The 17210-nt window shown below is 41.0% G+C and overlaps 1 non-coding gene across 1 annotated transcript; it reads right to left on the bottom strand.

The window, feature by feature from the left end:
* Positions 1 to 485: 485 nt before the first annotated feature.
* Positions 486 to 593, bottom strand: LOC114407922. The gene has a single exon (XR_003665732.1). It is a non-coding gene; the product is annotated as a small nucleolar RNA R71 (small nucleolar RNA).
* Between the last annotated feature and the right edge of the window lie 16617 nt (positions 594 to 17210).

Genomic DNA, 17210 nt, shown 5'->3' on the forward strand with positions numbered 1-17210 from the left:
ATAGGACATTTCATAGATTAGTTAGACATCATTTAGTACCTTTTGAGCATTCTGAGCATTCTGTTATTGGCGATTTTGAGCATTATAGTTTTGAACATTCTGAGAACATGGCACAACCTCCACCCCGTGAGAGGACTCTAAGGGAAATGGCTGCACCTGATTTCACCTACGAAATCTTGTCCATCCAATACCCTGATGAGGATGTCCCGTATGTTCTAAAAACTGGACTAATCCATTTGCTTCCAAAGTTTCATGGCCTTGAAGGTGAAGACCCGCACAAGCATCTGAAATAATTCCATATTGTCTGCTCCACCATGAAACCACCAGATGTCCAGGAGGATCACATATTTCTGAAGGCCTTTCATCATTCTTTAGAGGGAGTGGCAAAGGACTGGCTATATTAGCTTGCTCCAAGGTCCATCACGAGCTGGGATGACCTCAAGAGAGTATTCTTAGAAAAAAATTTCCCTGCTTCCAGGACCACGGCCATCAGAAAAGATATTTCAGGCATTAGACAACTCAGTGGAGAGAGCTTATATGAATACTGGGAGAGATTTAACAAACTATGTGCCAGTTGCCCTCACCACCATATTTATGAGCAGCTTCTCCTCGAATATTTTTATGAAGGACTCAGTAACATGGAGAGAAGTATGATAGATGCTGCTAGTGGTGGAGCCCTTGGAGACATGACCCCTGCTGAAGCCAGAAATTTAATTGAGAAGATGGCTTCAAACTCCCAACAATTTAGTGCCAGAAGTGATTCTATTGTCATTAGAGGAGTGCATGAAGTAGCCATGAATTCATCTTCATCAGCTGAGACTAAGAAGCTTTAAGGTAAACTAGATGCCTTGGTAAACCTGGTAACCCAACTGGCCATGAATAAAAAATCTACACCTGTCGCCAGACTCTATGGTTTATGCTCCTCTGCCGACCACCACACAGACCTTTGCCCTTCTGTGCAACAATCTAAAGCAATTGAACAGCCTAAAGCTTATGCTGCAAACATCTACAACAGACCTCCTCAACCTCAGCAGCAAAATCAGCCACAACAAAATAATTATGACCTCTCCAGCAACAGGTACAATCCCGAGTGGAGAATCATCCCAACCTTAGATGGTCGAATCCTTCACAACAGCAGCAGCAACAACAACAACCTTATTTTCAAAATGCTGCTGGCCCAAGCAGACCATACGTTCCTCCACCAATCCAGCAACAACAACAGCAACAGCCCCAAAAACAGCAAACAGTTGAGGCTCCTCCGCAACCTTCCCTAGAAGAACTTGTGAGGCAAATGACTATGCAAAACATGCAGTTTCGACAAGAGACCAGAGCTTCCATTCAGAGCTTAACTAATCAGATGGGACAATTGGCTACACAGTTAAATCAACAACAGTCCCAGAATTCTGACAGATTACCTTCTCAATCTATCTAGAATCCCAAAAATGTGAGTGCCATTACATTGAGGTCAGGAAAGCAGTGTCAAGGACTTCAACCAGTAGCATCTTCCTCATCCGCAAATGAACCTGCCCAATCTCACTCTACTCCAGAAAAAGATGATGACAAAAGTTTAAAGAGTAAGTTACCTAACAATTTCTATGCAGGTGAATCTCCCACTGGTAATTCTGATTTACAGAAGCAGCATATCCCTCTTCCATTCCCTCCAAGAGCAAATTTCAACAAAAAAATGGAAGAGGCAGAGAAGGAGATCTTGGAAACATTTAGAAAAGTAGAGGTAAACATACCTCTGCTGGATGCAATAAAGCAAATTCCAAGATATGCTAAATTCTTGAAGGAGTTGTGCACTAATAAGCGGAAACTTAAAGGAAGTGAAAGAATTAGCATGGGCAGAAATGTCTCTGCATTGATTGGTAAATCTGTTCCCCAAATCCCTGAAAAATGTAAAGATCCAGGTACATTCAGCATACATTGTATTATAGGGAACAGTAAGTTTGACAATGTCATGCTAGATTTAGGAGCTTCTGTTAGTGTTATGCCTCTGTCTATTTTTAATTCTCTATCTCTTGGCCCCTTGCAGTCAACTGATGTGGTAATTCATTTAGCTAATAGAAGTGTTGCGTATCCTGCTGGTTTCATAGAGGATGTCTTAGTTAGAGTTGGTGAACTGATTTTCCCTGTTGATTTTTATATTTTGAATATGGAGGAGAGATCTTCTAATGGATCAGTTCCCATCATTCTAGGCAAACCTTTTATGAAAACTGCTAGAACTAAGATAGATGTATATGCAAGCACACTATTTATGGAGTTTGGTGATATAACTATTCATTTTAATATTCTTGATGCTATGAAACACCCATATGAAGACCTGTTTGTATTTTGTGTTGAAATAATTGACTGTATTGTTGATGAATACATGACTAATCTTCATTCTAATCTGCATGCCTGTCACTCTTCATGCATTGAATATGAATTTGTACTTGATCATATATCTGAATTTGATGCTGAGAGTGAATCTGAATTTAATATTGATTACATGTCTGGTGATGTTTTACCTCTTGAGATTGATTTTATAGAGTCAGATAGAACTAACCATGTTTCAGGAAGTACACATACCTCTGACTTTCTTTATAAGGTATAGGCTGAGAAACCATCTCTTTCTACCACTATCTAGCCGCCCACACCAAAATTGAAGCCTCTGCCATCAAATTTAAAATACGCTTACTTGGATGATAGCAAAATTTTTCCAGTAATTATATTTGCCTCCCTTGCTGATGAGCAAGAGGAGAAGCTGTTATATGTTCTCAAGAAGCATAAGAAGGCTATAGGCTATACCCTGGTGGACATTCCTGGTATTAGCCCATCCACATGTATGCATCGGATAAATTTAGAGGATGGGGCTAAACCAGTAAGACAGCCACAGAGAAGACTCAACCCGGTGATTCTTGATGTAGTGAAGAAGGAGGTAACCAAGCTTTTGCAAGCTGGAATCATTTATACTATCTCTGACAGCCAATGGGTAAGTCCTGTTCAGGTAGTTCCGAAGAAAACCGGCCTCACCGTGATAAAAAATAAGAAGGAGGAGCTGATTCCTACTCGGGTGCAGAACAGTTGGAGAGTCTGCATCAACTATAAGAGGCTGAACCAGGTTACCATAAAGGACCATTTTCCCCTGCCATTCATTGACCAGATGCTTGAACGCCGGGCAGGTAAATCTCCCTGCTGTTTCCTTGATGGTTTTTTTGGTTATATGCAAATCACTATTGCTCCTGAGGATCAGGAAAAGACCACATTCACCTGCCCCTTCGGCACTTTTGCCTATAGGAGGATGCGTTTCGGCCTGTGCAATGCCCCTAGTACCTTCCAACGGTGCATGATTATTATTTTCAGTGATTTTTTAGAAAATTGCATAGAGGTGTTTATGGATGATTTTACTATATATGGATCCTCTTTTGATGTTTGTTTGGATAGTCTGGAAAAAGTTTTGAATAGATGCACTGAAACTAACCTTGTTCTAAAATTTGAAAAATGTCATTTTATGGTTGAGCAAGGTATAGTTTTAGGCCACATTATTTCCAAAAAGGGCATTGAAGTAGTCCTACAAAAATTGTTGTTATTTCACAATTACCTTACCCCTTTTGCGTGCGAGAGGTGTGATCTTTTCTTGGTCATGCAGGATTCTACAGGCGCTTTATAAGAGATTTTAGCAAAGTAGCCCTTCCACTATCCATCTTGTTGCAAAAGGAGGTGGAGTTTGACTTTAATGATAAATGCAAAAGGCTTTTGATTGACTCAAAAGAGCACTGACTACCACCCCCATCATCCAGGCACCAGATTGGACAACCCCTTTTGAGCTTATGTGTGATGCATCAAATTATGCATTGGGGGCTATCCTTGCTCAGAATATTGATAAATTGCCTAGGGTGATATATTATGCTTCTAGGACTTTAGATGTTGCCCAAGCGAATTATACTACTACTGAGAAAGAGCTACTAGCCATAGTTTTTGCTCTTGAAAAATTTCGTTCTTATTTGCTTGGTACTCGCATTATTGTTTATACTAACCATGCAGCTTTAAAGTACTTGTTGAAGAAGGCTAATTCAAAGCCTAGGTTGATCCGATGGATGCTCTGGCTCCAAGAATTTGACTTGGAGATCCGTGATAGGAGCGAAGCACAAAATTTAGTTGCTGATCATTTGAGTCGAATCGAACATGTGTCTGATGAGGACTCACCCATTCGGGATGATTTCCCGGATGATCATTTATATATATTGTATAGTATTTCTGATTCTCTTTCTACTCCCTGGTTTGCTAACATTGTCAATTATTTAGTTGCTTCTGTTTTTCCTCCCTTAGCATCTAAGGCTCAAAAAGATAAAATTAAAAGTGATGCTAAGAATTTTATTTGGGATGACCCCTACTTGTGGAAATTGTGCAGTGATCAGGTCAATAGACGATGCATTCCAAATCATGAGACTGACTCAATCCTGCAGTTCTGTCATTCTTCCGCACCAGGAGGTCATCTGGGTGTTCAAAGGACAGCTCGTAAAGTGCTTGACTGTGGCTTTTATTGGCCCACCATCTTTAAAGATGCGTGGAAGATTTGTAGCACCTGTGAGCAGTGTCAGAGAGCAGGAAGTGCACTTACATGGCGACAACAAATGCCTCAGCAACCTATGTTATTCTGTGAGGTGTTTGATGTGTTGGTGTCGCAACCTACCCTTCAACGGGAGGGCGACGCGAGGGCTCACGGGTGTGTCTTCCATGGGAGGAAAATGCGCGGAGTCGCCACCAACGTTTATTTGAGGGAAACGTCGGAAAAACCGGAAAGGTGTGGTCTACGAACTTTAAGTGTGAAAGGTTCGGGAGTTGTATTTACGCACGGGGAAGGTATTAGCACCCCATGCGTCCGTCACAAGGGGACGGCAGCCTTTAATCAAATGTGCAAATATGACTTCAATTTGTTTTATTTTCCCTTTCTTATGTTTTTATGTCTCTTTACGCTTTTTGTATTTTTTTATCTTTTTGTGGTCGACAAGGGTGTTTCCCTTGCTCCTACGTATTCCTCAATTGTGATAAGGAAATCAGACCTATGTAGTTCTTTCAAAAGGGGCGAATCAAGTGATTCTTTTTACTTGGAAGGGGGTCATTTATGGCGTTGGACCTTAAAATGATCCATTTTACTTGGTGAGAAAGCTAAGGCGTTGGACCTCTAACCATCTCACGAGGTCGACAAAAGTGGGGCTTTTGCTCCTACTATCCTCCATCGAAGAGGAAATCAGACCTACGTAGTTCTCGCAAATACGGTAAAGTTACATGTTGATTTTATGCTTTTGAACGGTCCATGTTAACCGATAAAAGCAAAGAGGACCGTTTTAAGGCGTTGGACCCTAAAACGGTTTTCAGTGATTTTTGCGGACCAAGCTTGATTTGTGAGTTGATTTTAGCCTTAGTTTCACTTTGGTTATTAGTCAATTCATTCAAGGAAACATCCAAAGAAAAACGTCCGATCGATTTTTTTTATTATTTTATTTAAAAATATTTTGATTATTTTATTATTATTTTGCCCTTTTTTGGTTTAACCGAGGTTACAACATGAACAATCGATTAGATTTTGTTTTAACAGTGATTAAACGAGATTACAACACAAATAATCGGTTGAAATTCATTTCATCATTTATTAGGCGAGAAAACGGCTTAAACGATCGGTTAAAGCTCGCTAAAAACGAAAGAAAAAGAAATCGAAATTGAACGAAATAAAGATGAAAGCAAAAAAAACAAGAAATGAATTAAAAGTCTCGGATTTGGAAACTTACCCGTTGAAGAGCAAAGAACGGATGAAGAACGGTGAAGAATGAAGGAAAAACTTCACGGATTTGCTTACGGAAACATCTCGGAAGCGTTACGAAAGCACCTCGGCTTGGATTTTTTTAACGGAAACAATTTTTTTCACCCAAAACAGCTGAAATGCATAGCCAGGGGGATCAGGGACCCTTAGAACAACCCCCTTCTACCTATATATAGGAAAAAGGGAGAGGAGGTTGCCGCCCAGCTTGCCCAGGCTTCGAAAATGGTCTGGAAGGCCCAAATTCAAAATTTCAAAATTGCTATTTGCACCCCCCATTTTGATAAGTTCACCCTCCTTCTTTCGTAATTTACGGAAAAGTTATGGAAGCCTATAGGACTTGATTTTCTTCTTTTTTTCTCTTCCTTCTCACCCATATTAAGTGAAATATGCTTATTTAGGGTTATGGGAATTTTACGGAAGCATTACGGGAATCCCGGACGCTCCGGAAGCCATTTTTTAACAAAACAGGGGAGGTGGTTGCCACCCTGATCGAGGCCGTACTCGAATCAAATAAACATGAAAATGAAGTAACTAGGAAGTGATCCTAGGTTGTTTCCCAATGAGCAATGATAAACCAAATGTTCATAATATACTTGCAGTAACAGTAACGATTGGGGGGGTTGTTTGTTTTGTGAAATAAGGAACAAGCGAACTAGAATACGAAATTAATAGTATTGAAAACGGGTTGTTTCCTTTGATTCAGAAGCTACTCTCTTGTCCTAGGTTATGGAGAATTTGTCCATTACAGTTAACCACTAAATTCAACCCTATTTTAATTTACTAAGCAAAAACCAACTTAGGGTTGTCAATACGTGATTAGGCAACACATACACCAATTAACCCTTCGTCCATTAAACATGAACGCAAGTTAGGCTCAGAGGCAATTAATAGAACACGAAGCGTGCACAGATTAATATTAATGAATTTCGGTTAATTGATGAAAGGAAAACTGCCAGGAAGCTACATTTTAAACATAACCTCGAAGAGAGTTGAGCTTCGTCCTCAGAAGAAAACAACACCAGAAAACTTAGCCTTCCATAGATTCAATGAAAGTAGAAAACGTAAATGAAACTAAAAGCAGAAACATAAATGAAGCAGAAACGTAAATGAAAGCAAATGAAGAAACAAGAACGAAATTGTAATTAGAAGTAGAAAATAGAAAAATGCATTACGTGAACAGTAGCATTAGAACAGAAAAACGTCAAAACCATAAACCCTATGCTCTGAATAATAGTCTAACAGAATAGCCTTGCACGAATCCCAAGGCTGCTATTTAAAAGAGTCACTCAAAGTCACTAGGCCCTATTACATTATTCTGCCCCAAAATGAAATAAACACTGAACTACATAAAATAAAATTGCAATCTCCTAATTGGAAATTAACTAAGGTAAGCGCTGCTTTATTTGCCCTCTTCAAGTCCACAACCAAAATCCGGATTAAGCCTAATGTTTCATTAATTCCTGAAATTAGATTAAAAACATCGAATTAGCTAAATGAGCCCAAATAATAAAACTGCCTAATTAATTTGACAATTAAGATCAAAACCCCCCATACTTAGCCTTTTGCACTCCTGGGCAAAATGAAACAAAGAACAAAATCCAAGGATATCAAAGAGAGACAAACAAAAACATTCACATATTTCTCAATGAACATCAAGGAATGAAAGTAATGGGTAACATCTAACATAAGGAGATCCAAAAAGTCAAGACATTCATGAAAATCATCCAAGCCACCCAATCATGGCAAAATAGTTAATCAGCTCAAGAATGAAAAGTGATCAAGCCTCACTAGATATACACTCTATCTCTCAAGTGTCTAGGCTACTATTTACCCTCAAAGCACCCATGAAAACAAACACCACATAAACTTGGCAAGATTCTAAAATTGACAATCAACCCATAAACACAAGCACATGAGGATCAAAAGGTCTTTTAAGGTTGTAATGGGGCCAAGGACAAGGTAGGAAAAATACGGAATAAGTGGCTAAATCCCAAAGGAATAGAGGAGCAATGGGGAATAAGTGCATATTAAGAAAAAAAATAAGAAGACCTAAAGATAAAATTTAAACATAAAGAGTAGAACCAAGAGTCTCATCATTCTTTTTCCATTTAAGATCTTATTCACTCAACTTTATTGCTTTTCTTTTTCTTTTTCGATTTTTTTTTACTCTGTAGCATTTGAGAAACATCATCTCATTCAGCATGTCCAACATTTAACCAATATACAGTGTACATCAAGTATGGCCCAAAATACATCATGAAGCATAGCCAACAAAACATATTATCCAATGAAACAAAAACCCCCCACACTTATTCCCAAAACAATTCCAAAGCTCCAAAATTCCTTAAGGGTATGGTGATATCATGGTTTTTCACTTAAGGCTTGTAGTGAGCTTCAAAACAAGGAAAGGGAAACAAGGCTCAAAAGGGTATCAAAGGAATTAATTCAAGGTAAGTCCATTTGGCTAGAAGCTTATAAGAACAAAATTGCCTCAATCATTTCCAAATATGCATGTGAATTAGGAAGCATCAACAAGAATCAAGCCAAGGCTATTGTGCAAGCAATCAATGGGGCAAAATACACCAAATGATTATGATGATGGATGGCTCAAATTCTCACAAAGGTAAACTCATCACTTTCAAATTGAGCTTTCAAAACTATCATGACATGTAGAGGAAAATCAAGGATTTCAAATCACAAATTGTCAAGAAACTTTTATTTTCAAAACAATTACCCATTTCTTGAACATATCCTATAATACAAAGAAAAACATGCAAAATCGTACACGCACACAGAATTGACCCAAAATATTAAACTAGAAATCCAAAATATTTAACTAACAACATTAACAAATTAACACAACTAACAAATTAACAAAACCGACAAAACTAGCAAAACCAAAGAACACTCCCCCCATACTTAAACAACACATTGTCCTCAATGTAGCACAATTAAAAGATTAAAAACAATTAAACCATCAAATAGAATCGGACAAGTGTAATAAAAGCAAAGAAGGAGATAGGAAAAGAAGAACTCCCTAAGTTATGGTGGAGGAAGAGTAGGGTTGTCGCAACCTACCCTTCGGCGGGAGGGCGAAGCGTGACTCGCGGGATGCGTGTTCCACGAAAGGAATGCGCGTGGAGTCGCCACCAATGTTTATTTGAGGAAAACGTTGGAAAAACCGGAAAAGACGCGATCTACGAACTTTTAAGTGAAAGGTTCGGGAGTTGTATTTACGCACGGGGAAGGTGTTAGCACCCCATACGTCCGTCACAAGGGACGACAGCCTTTAATCGAATGTGCAAACATGCCTTTGATTTTTACGTTCCCTTTTATGTCCTTATATCCTTTATACCCTTTTTATATTTTTTTCTTTTTTGTGGTCGACAAGGGTGTTTCCCTTTGCTCCTACGTATTCCTCAATTTGGGATGAGAAAATCAGACCTACGTAGTTCTTTCTTATCAAGTGATTCTTTTTACTTAAGTGGTGATCATTTTAAGGCGTTGGACCTTAAAAATGATCCATTTTACTTAGTGAGAAATTGAAATGACAAACTTCAAAAGCCTATTTTTTATGGACGAGCTTGACTAGGCGAGTTGATTTTAGCCTTAGTTTCACTTTAGTTATTAATCAATTCGATTAAGAATGAGAAATCCCAAAGAGAAAACGCCCGATTGATTTTCCGCTTTATTTTGCTAAAAGATGTTTTTTTTTATTATTATATTATTTTTTTACCTCTTTTTGATTTCCAACGTGGTTACGGCACGACCGAACGGTCGGAATTCATTTTAACCGAAGTTAACGGATAATACAATTCAAACGTTCGGTGGAAATTTATTTTATTTTTAAGTTAAGCGAGAAATGACTTAAGTAAAATGGCTTAAGCACGTCAAGAGGGGGTATGAAAAGTAAACAAAACGAGAATAAAAATGCACGGAACACAATGTGGACCACTACGGGTACATAGAATGAATCGAAAAGCTTGATTCGAGGTACTTACCCATTGAAGATCGAAGAACGATGAAGAACGAATGAAGAACGTCGAAGAACGGTCGAAACCTTCGCGAAATTCTTCACGGAAAACGTTACGGAAACGTTTCGGAAGCGCCTCGGCTTAGATTTTCTTCACGGAAACAATTTTTCCAAGCAAATTCGAAAGAGAGAGAAGTGCCTAAGGGGCTGAACCCTTTTCTTCTTCACTTCCTCCCCTATTTATAGCAAAATAGGGGAGGTGGTTGCCGCCCAGCTCGCCCAGGCGAGCCAGGTTGCTTCCTCCAGAAGCAACAGCCTTCTGGAGGAATATTCTGGAGGGCCCAAGTGGGCCTGGGTGCTATTTGCACCCCCATTTTTACTAAGTACACCCCCTCTGCTTTTTTTGGTGATTCTTTTTTCGTAAAGTTACGGAAACTTACGAATTTCATAACGATACTTGTTTTCTTTCCGTAATGTTACGGAACCTTGCGGATTACATAATCATCCCCTTTTTGACTTACGGAATGTTACGGAACCTCACTTAATTATGCAACGATGCTTCCATTTGATTTCCGGTGTGTCACGGAAACTTACAGATTGTGCATCAATATTTTTTTGGTTTTTCGGCATGTCCTGGAATTTCACAAATTGCCTAATGATGGATGCCAAGCACCTCACAAGGACCAAAGAAAGGTCGCATGTCATCAAGCAAAGGTCCCCGGACGAAATTAGGGTATGACAGTTGCCCCTCTTTACTTGTCTTTTATTGGAGATAAAAGGGAAGTAAAGATAAGACACTAATTTCGTTCCTCTCGATTTGACGAGAGTCGCTGGTGACCATAAAATCTCCACATGCAAATGACTTGTTGTTCCCGGAATTTCACAAATTGCCTAATGATGGGTGCCAAGCACCTCACAAGGACAAAAGAAAGGTCGCATGTCATCAAGCAAAGGTCCCCGGACGAAAATTAGTGTATGACACTAATTTCGCTCCTCTCGGTTGACGAGAGTCGCGGGTGACCATGACTTGTCGTTCCCAGAATTTCGCAAATTGCCTAATGATGGGTGCCAAGCACCTCACAAGGACCAAAGAAAGGTCGCATGTCATCAAGCAAAGGTCCCCGAACGAAAATTAGTGTATGACACTAATTTCGCTCCTCTCGGTTGACGAGAGTCGCGGGTGACCATGACTTGTCGTTCCCGGAATTTCACAAATTGCCTAATGATGGGTGCCAAGCACCTCACAAGGACCAAAGAAAGGTCGCATGTCATCAAGCAAAGGTCCCCGGACGAAAATTAGTGTATGACACTAATTTCGCTCCTCTCGGTTGACGAGAGTCGCGGGTGACCATGACTTGTCGTTCCCGGAATTTCACAAATTGCCTAATGATGGGTGCCAAGCACCTCACAAGGACCAAAGAAAGGTCGCATGTCATCAAGCAAAGGTCCCCAGACGAAAATTAGTGTATGACACTAATTTCGCTCCTCTCGGTTGACGAGAGTCGCGGGTGACCATGACTTGTCGTTCCCGGAATTTCACAAATTGCCTAATGATGGGTGCCAAGCACCTCACAAGGACCAAAGAAAGGTCACATGTCATCAAGCAAAGGTCCCTGGACGAAAATTAGTGCATGACACTAATTTCGCTCCTCTCGGTTAACGAGAGTCGCGGGTGACCATAAAATTTCCGCATGTAAATGACTTGTTGTTCCCGGAGGAACAAAAGGTGCAGAAGACTATGTCAGTCTCTGCATGCCATCAAGCGTTCTGTCTTACAGATAGTAAAAGAATGTTTATACGGATAACCACTCGGGTATTTCCGCGTATCATCGGGCCCGCCGCCTCTGGATGACACAAGGGTGCAGAATGACCAAATTTTGTCTCTGCTTGTCATCGGGCCCGCCGCCTCTGGATGACAAAAGGGTGCGGATAACCGTAAGGTATCTCCGCGTATCATCGGGCTTGCCGCCTCTGGATGACACAAGGGTGCAGAATGACCAAATTTTGTCTCTGCTTGTCATCGGGCCCGCCGCCTCTGGATGACAAAAGGGTGCGGATAACCGTAAGGTATCTCCGCGTATCATCGGGCCCGCCGCCTCTGGATGACACAAGGGTGCGGATAACCGTAAGGTGTCTCCGCGGGCTACCAGCTCTTGGGTCATGGCAACAAAAGGCGGTGTGGTCGACAAAAGCGAGGCTCTTGCTCCTACGTATCCTCCAATGAGGAACTCAGACCTACGTAGTTCTGGATAACTTGTGAGACTTGAAAAAGTCTCGGCGTTTTCTCCACTAAAATGCAAGCATGCTTTAGCAAAGAGACAAATATTCCAACCGATTTAGAGCAGCATATGCTTTTTTGAGTGAAAAACAATGCGTTTACCGAGGAAGGAGAGTCTGCTGATGAAATCCCCCATAACCTTAACTGAGATTTTGGATGTTAGCATTTCGTTTCTAAATGAACATTTAGAGGAAACACTGGGTCCGACAAAAATAGAAGAAAATCACTCAAAGTGTATCAATCTCGCACAGGTAGGTGTTTCATCCTAATTCCGAACCATAGATATGTCATGACTTGACTTTGCAAATTATTTCCTATCAAATCAAAAATTACATGCGTGATCATGAATCAATAGGGCTTCCCTTGGGAATGGGTTCTTTTGGTGGGTTTTTCGGCTTTTGTGTGTTTTTGGCTTTTGATTTTTTTGTTGGCTTTTTCTTTTTCTGTTTTTGTTTAGTGCGGGGCGAAAAAGTCGCTAGCGCACGGGATTTTTCGTTGGTAATCAAAGGGAGAAGACCATTTTAGGTCGTGGTTTCCTTTCCTTCTTTTTGTTCATTTGGTGACAATTCTGTATTGTTCAGATATTGTCTGGTCAAAAGACCTTTCTGCACATTTCTTCTAGTTTCTTTGATCAAGAACTTTCTTTCCTTCCTTTTTTACTTTCTCCCATTCTTTGGTTGGGAATTTTCTTTCTTTTCTTTTTGCTTTCTCCCACTCTTTGATTGGGAATTTCCTTTCTTTCCTTTTTGCTTTCTCCCACTCTTTGATTGGGAATTTCCTTTCTTTTCTTTTTGCTTTCTCTTTGATTGGAAATTTTCCTTCTTTCCTTTTTTGCTTCCGAGGGTAAGGATTATAGTGAGTCATGATTTTGGCTCAAGGTTTGTAGAATGGCTAGACATGATACATGTCGGGGTTTGGTTTGGCTCAAGGATAAAAGGGGTGCCCCACATTATTTCCATGACACAAATGCAAAAATGATGATTTGGAAACTTTATGCAAAACTGGTCATGCATGCACCTATGCGGACACTCAAGTGTCAAATTTTTATGGTCATGTGATGCTAGGGCTCAGGATTCATTTCCTCTATTTTAGTCAACCCAATGTTTCCAAAATATGTTCTTTTATCCATTTGTGCATTCATCCAAGTCCATTTCGGGCGTCCGGGAAAATTTCACAGCATTCACCCTTCAGGTGTACACACATTTTTTCAAAAACTAGTTATGATCAGTGAATTTTTTTCATAGAAAAGTTGGAAATCATCTCTTTTCAAAAGCATGTCGGTTTTTAGCTAGACAACTTATTTTCTCTTTTTCCACCTTTTTCTTACTTGCTTTCTTTTTCCTTATTTGCTCTCTTTTTCTTTACTTGCTCTCTTCTTTTCCCTTTTGTTCTCTTTTCCATTTCATTCATTTCATTTTTTCTTTTCTATTTTTATTTTTATCATGATTTTTTTGTTTATTTTACATATATATTTTTTGGACGATGTTCCTAAACGAAGAACTCTACACGGTTCCAGAATTTCAAACATCATCGATAGTAATGATATATAAACACTAACGCAGCAATCTAAAAAAATGTATGCGCTGTACAAATGACAATCGAAACAACAAAAACAAACATTAGTCTCTCAAGTCAAAACAATAACATAGAATAAAAATGATAAAAGAAATATGAAAGAAAACATGAATCTGGGGATCTCCCAGTCACGTATCTCCACTCCCTCCCAAGAAGTCAAGCAAATCGGCCATCTCCTCGTCCTCGTGGGCCTCTTCTCCATCGCCGGGAGCTTCTGGGGGTGCCTCTCCTGCTTGGGCCTCGGGCCAATCTCCGGGCCATGCAACCTCTGCCCTGAACTGGTCTGGAGTAGGGCATGAAAAAGAAGCGAAGCCCTGGCTCTGCATGCTAAGGCTCATCTGGTACAGACAATCATGGGTCTGCACATGTGCTCGGTGGTTGGCCGCCTGCTGGCGAACCAAATGCCGTAAATACTGCTCCATGTCAAATGCCCCAGCCTGGCCAGCCTGATGAGGTGGTGGTGGCGCGCCTGTGGCCTGTGGAGCATCACCCTGAGCCTGTCTCTGGGTACAGTACTTCTCGATAAAAGCCCGGGTGATGGGCGGCCGAATTACCTTGGTAGGTGCAACGGAGACTCCGAATGACTGGCAGAGTCCTGTGATCAGCGAGGGAAATCCCAGGGCCCTGTTGGACTTATCTAGATCCAAAGGATGCCTGGTAGGCGCCATACCTGCAAAAATATAAATGGCATCAGCGATTAACTGAGCCACATGGACGCTCATCCGCGTCAGGATGGCGTACACCAGCTGACACTTCAGCAGGGGGAGGTCAGAATTATGATCGCTGGGCAGGATGTTGCTGATGAGCAACGTCATCCATATCTGGGTCAGGGTGGTCATGTTGGTGCGCATGATTCGCACTCGCCTCCCTGCAGCAGTCCGGGCAAAATCCTGCCCCGGTATACATAGCAGCTGGGCGATGGCCTCCTCATCGAACCCATCAGACCGGTTCCTCCTCTGGCCATACTCACATTCCTGGCCCTCTTCCAACACCAACGGATATCCCAAGAGCTGGCCGATAGCGTCGGCATCAAACGGGATCCACTGACCCCTCACCCAGGATCTCATGTCACGCACGCCCTCCTCTGTTGGCCAAGCATTGGCATAAAACTCAAGGACTATTTCTGGATCGAACTTGGCCATGGGAGTAACCAGTGATGTCCACCGCCGGCGCCCTATTTCCTCCTGGAAATCAGTATACTCATCGTCCCTGAGCTGGACGCGTCGCTCCCGGAGAAACGACCATCCCTTGATGGCCTCGAAGCGCTGCTGGTGTACAGCACTCCTAAAGCGGTGACTGTCGTACTCCGGAGCGGAACTAGTTCCTTCGGCCGCCTTGTCCTTCCTGGACCTCTTTGAGGCAAGCTTCCTCGGGGCCATTCCTGCGAAGGCAAACATTTGGAAAGTTAGTTTTTACCAAGAAATGCTACCCTTAAAACAAAAATGGCATACAACTCCCTTCAATAAATACAAACATCAATGTAAATTTAGAGCAAGCTTATGCGCATACTCCTTCACGGACGTTCACTTGCACAAGACATTCTTATAACTAAGAAAAATGCACCCATATACAATCAAGGCACCTTCGTTACCTAGATTATTTACATGTACTTCCAAGGTGTATTTGTTACCTATATCACACACATTTCCTTTGCTAAATTCACATACATGCATACTCTAAGCACTTTGGCTATCAAAAATTGCATACGTGCACATCCTGGTATTTCTAATACCTATACATACACAAACTTCATGATGAATCTTGACTATCTACACAATAAGGTGCTACATTTCATGCTTTTTCTTTTTCAAGTGTTTTTACTACCTAAAGCCGCATGCAAATTCAAGTATATTTTCTTTTGCTCACTAAAATTGTATTCAAATTAAAAGGTATTTTTGTAATGTATTTTCTTTACATAACATGCAACATATTTATAGATTTTTGTGAGACATTTTGACTACCAAAAATTATATGTACATACATGCAAGTATTTTGCTACCATACCCAAAGTGTAAATTGCCAAAGGTATTTTTCTACCTATTCTAACCTACACATTTATGATGAGCAAAATTCCTAACCATCTAGGCATAGGGAAAATATTGTAGCGTGGCCCATAGCTGATTGTTGGCCAAAAAGGGTAACTTTACCCAACATGCACCTCCTCTTGTGTTCTTTTGCATAAAAACTTTGGTTCCTAGGCCTAGGATATATGTGGGGCAATCACTCTAGCCTTTTTCGGGAATGAATGCATGTCCCAAAAAAATAGAAAATATGTGCAAACCAAAATGCCCCATGGGTTGTTTCCTTACAAAAGTCACGCGCTAATGCCATTGAGGCATTTCACTGAACACTTGGTGGGCGCACGTTTAGGCATCAATAGCAAGAGAACGGGGACAATGTGGCATGTCCCATTGTTCCAAAATGCATTATAGGCCTAGGGCCATCCCATACAAACCCCCAATTCAACCTAATCAAGCAAGAAAACAAACCAAAATTGCCCCACATATTCAAGCACATTCCCACAATTTAGAGCACCAAAAGGAGATCAAAATACACCAATGAAAAGCTAGAAAGCTTAGGGATGGAACACTTACTTGTTGGTGATGAACAAAAGCGCAAAACGGAATAAAAAAAATGCGAAAAAGGATGACCCTAGGGCTGCAAACTCGTCAATCCCGTGGGTATGGCTTTTGAAAGGGGGGAAAAAAGTTTTTGAATGCAAAAACGTCCTCCCTTTCGTCATTCTTATAATTTGGTGCAGGGGTGGCTCGCCCCCCAGGCGAGCTAACCTGCACATTTTTTTTTTTTTTTAGAGGAACATTAACCATGTCCCCTCCTTCCTTTTAGCGTCTTGCTTAACTTGAACTTACTTAAGTTAGAGTTAGGCATTGATTACTTATTTTTAAAACAAAAAAAAAGTAAAAGAAAACTGCGAATACAAAGGATACGGGGCTGCCTTGCAGCGACGTTCTCCGCTTGCTTAGTGTGGAGAAAAGGGGCGACGATCAGCCGGTCGTGACCCCATCCTCACTTGCATCCGTTCCTGTGTACCTGCAAGTAAGAAACAACCTGGTGTGGCCAATCTCGACCGCATCGCTGTCTTACCTTGATTGGTTTCTGCTGTTCATGTTTTGTCTCTACCCCAGAAGGTAGCTCAAGATGATCCCGCCCCTGTTTTACCACAACAATATGCATGCATATGCATATGCGTATGCATGAATGTTTTCAAATGCAACAAATTTGACCGAAAGTTGGTTTAGGTTCAATTTTAATTAAGCGCTTGGGGCATCCCATGAACTGAGCGGAAGGGCTCAGGTGATCACAAATTAACGCAAGGTTTGAAACTAACGTGAGGACTACAGCCTCGAATCCACGTTCATTTCTTTGAAAGATTGTAACGAGAGATACAACAAACAGGAAATCCCTGGGGGAAATCCAGAAAACGCATAAAGGTAAAGAACATGCAGCGACATCCTTAATTGTCCCAGCTTCTAAGCATAATATTGTTTGACGACATCAGAGTTCACGGGTGAAGGTAGCTCTTCGCCATCCATGTTGGTAAGCACCAGGGTTCCTCCGGA

Source organism: Glycine soja, chromosome 3, assembly GCF_004193775.1.
Source record: "Glycine soja cultivar W05 chromosome 3, ASM419377v2, whole genome shotgun sequence".
In the NCBI taxonomy this organism is placed as follows: Eukaryota; Viridiplantae; Streptophyta; class Magnoliopsida; order Fabales; family Fabaceae; genus Glycine; species Glycine soja.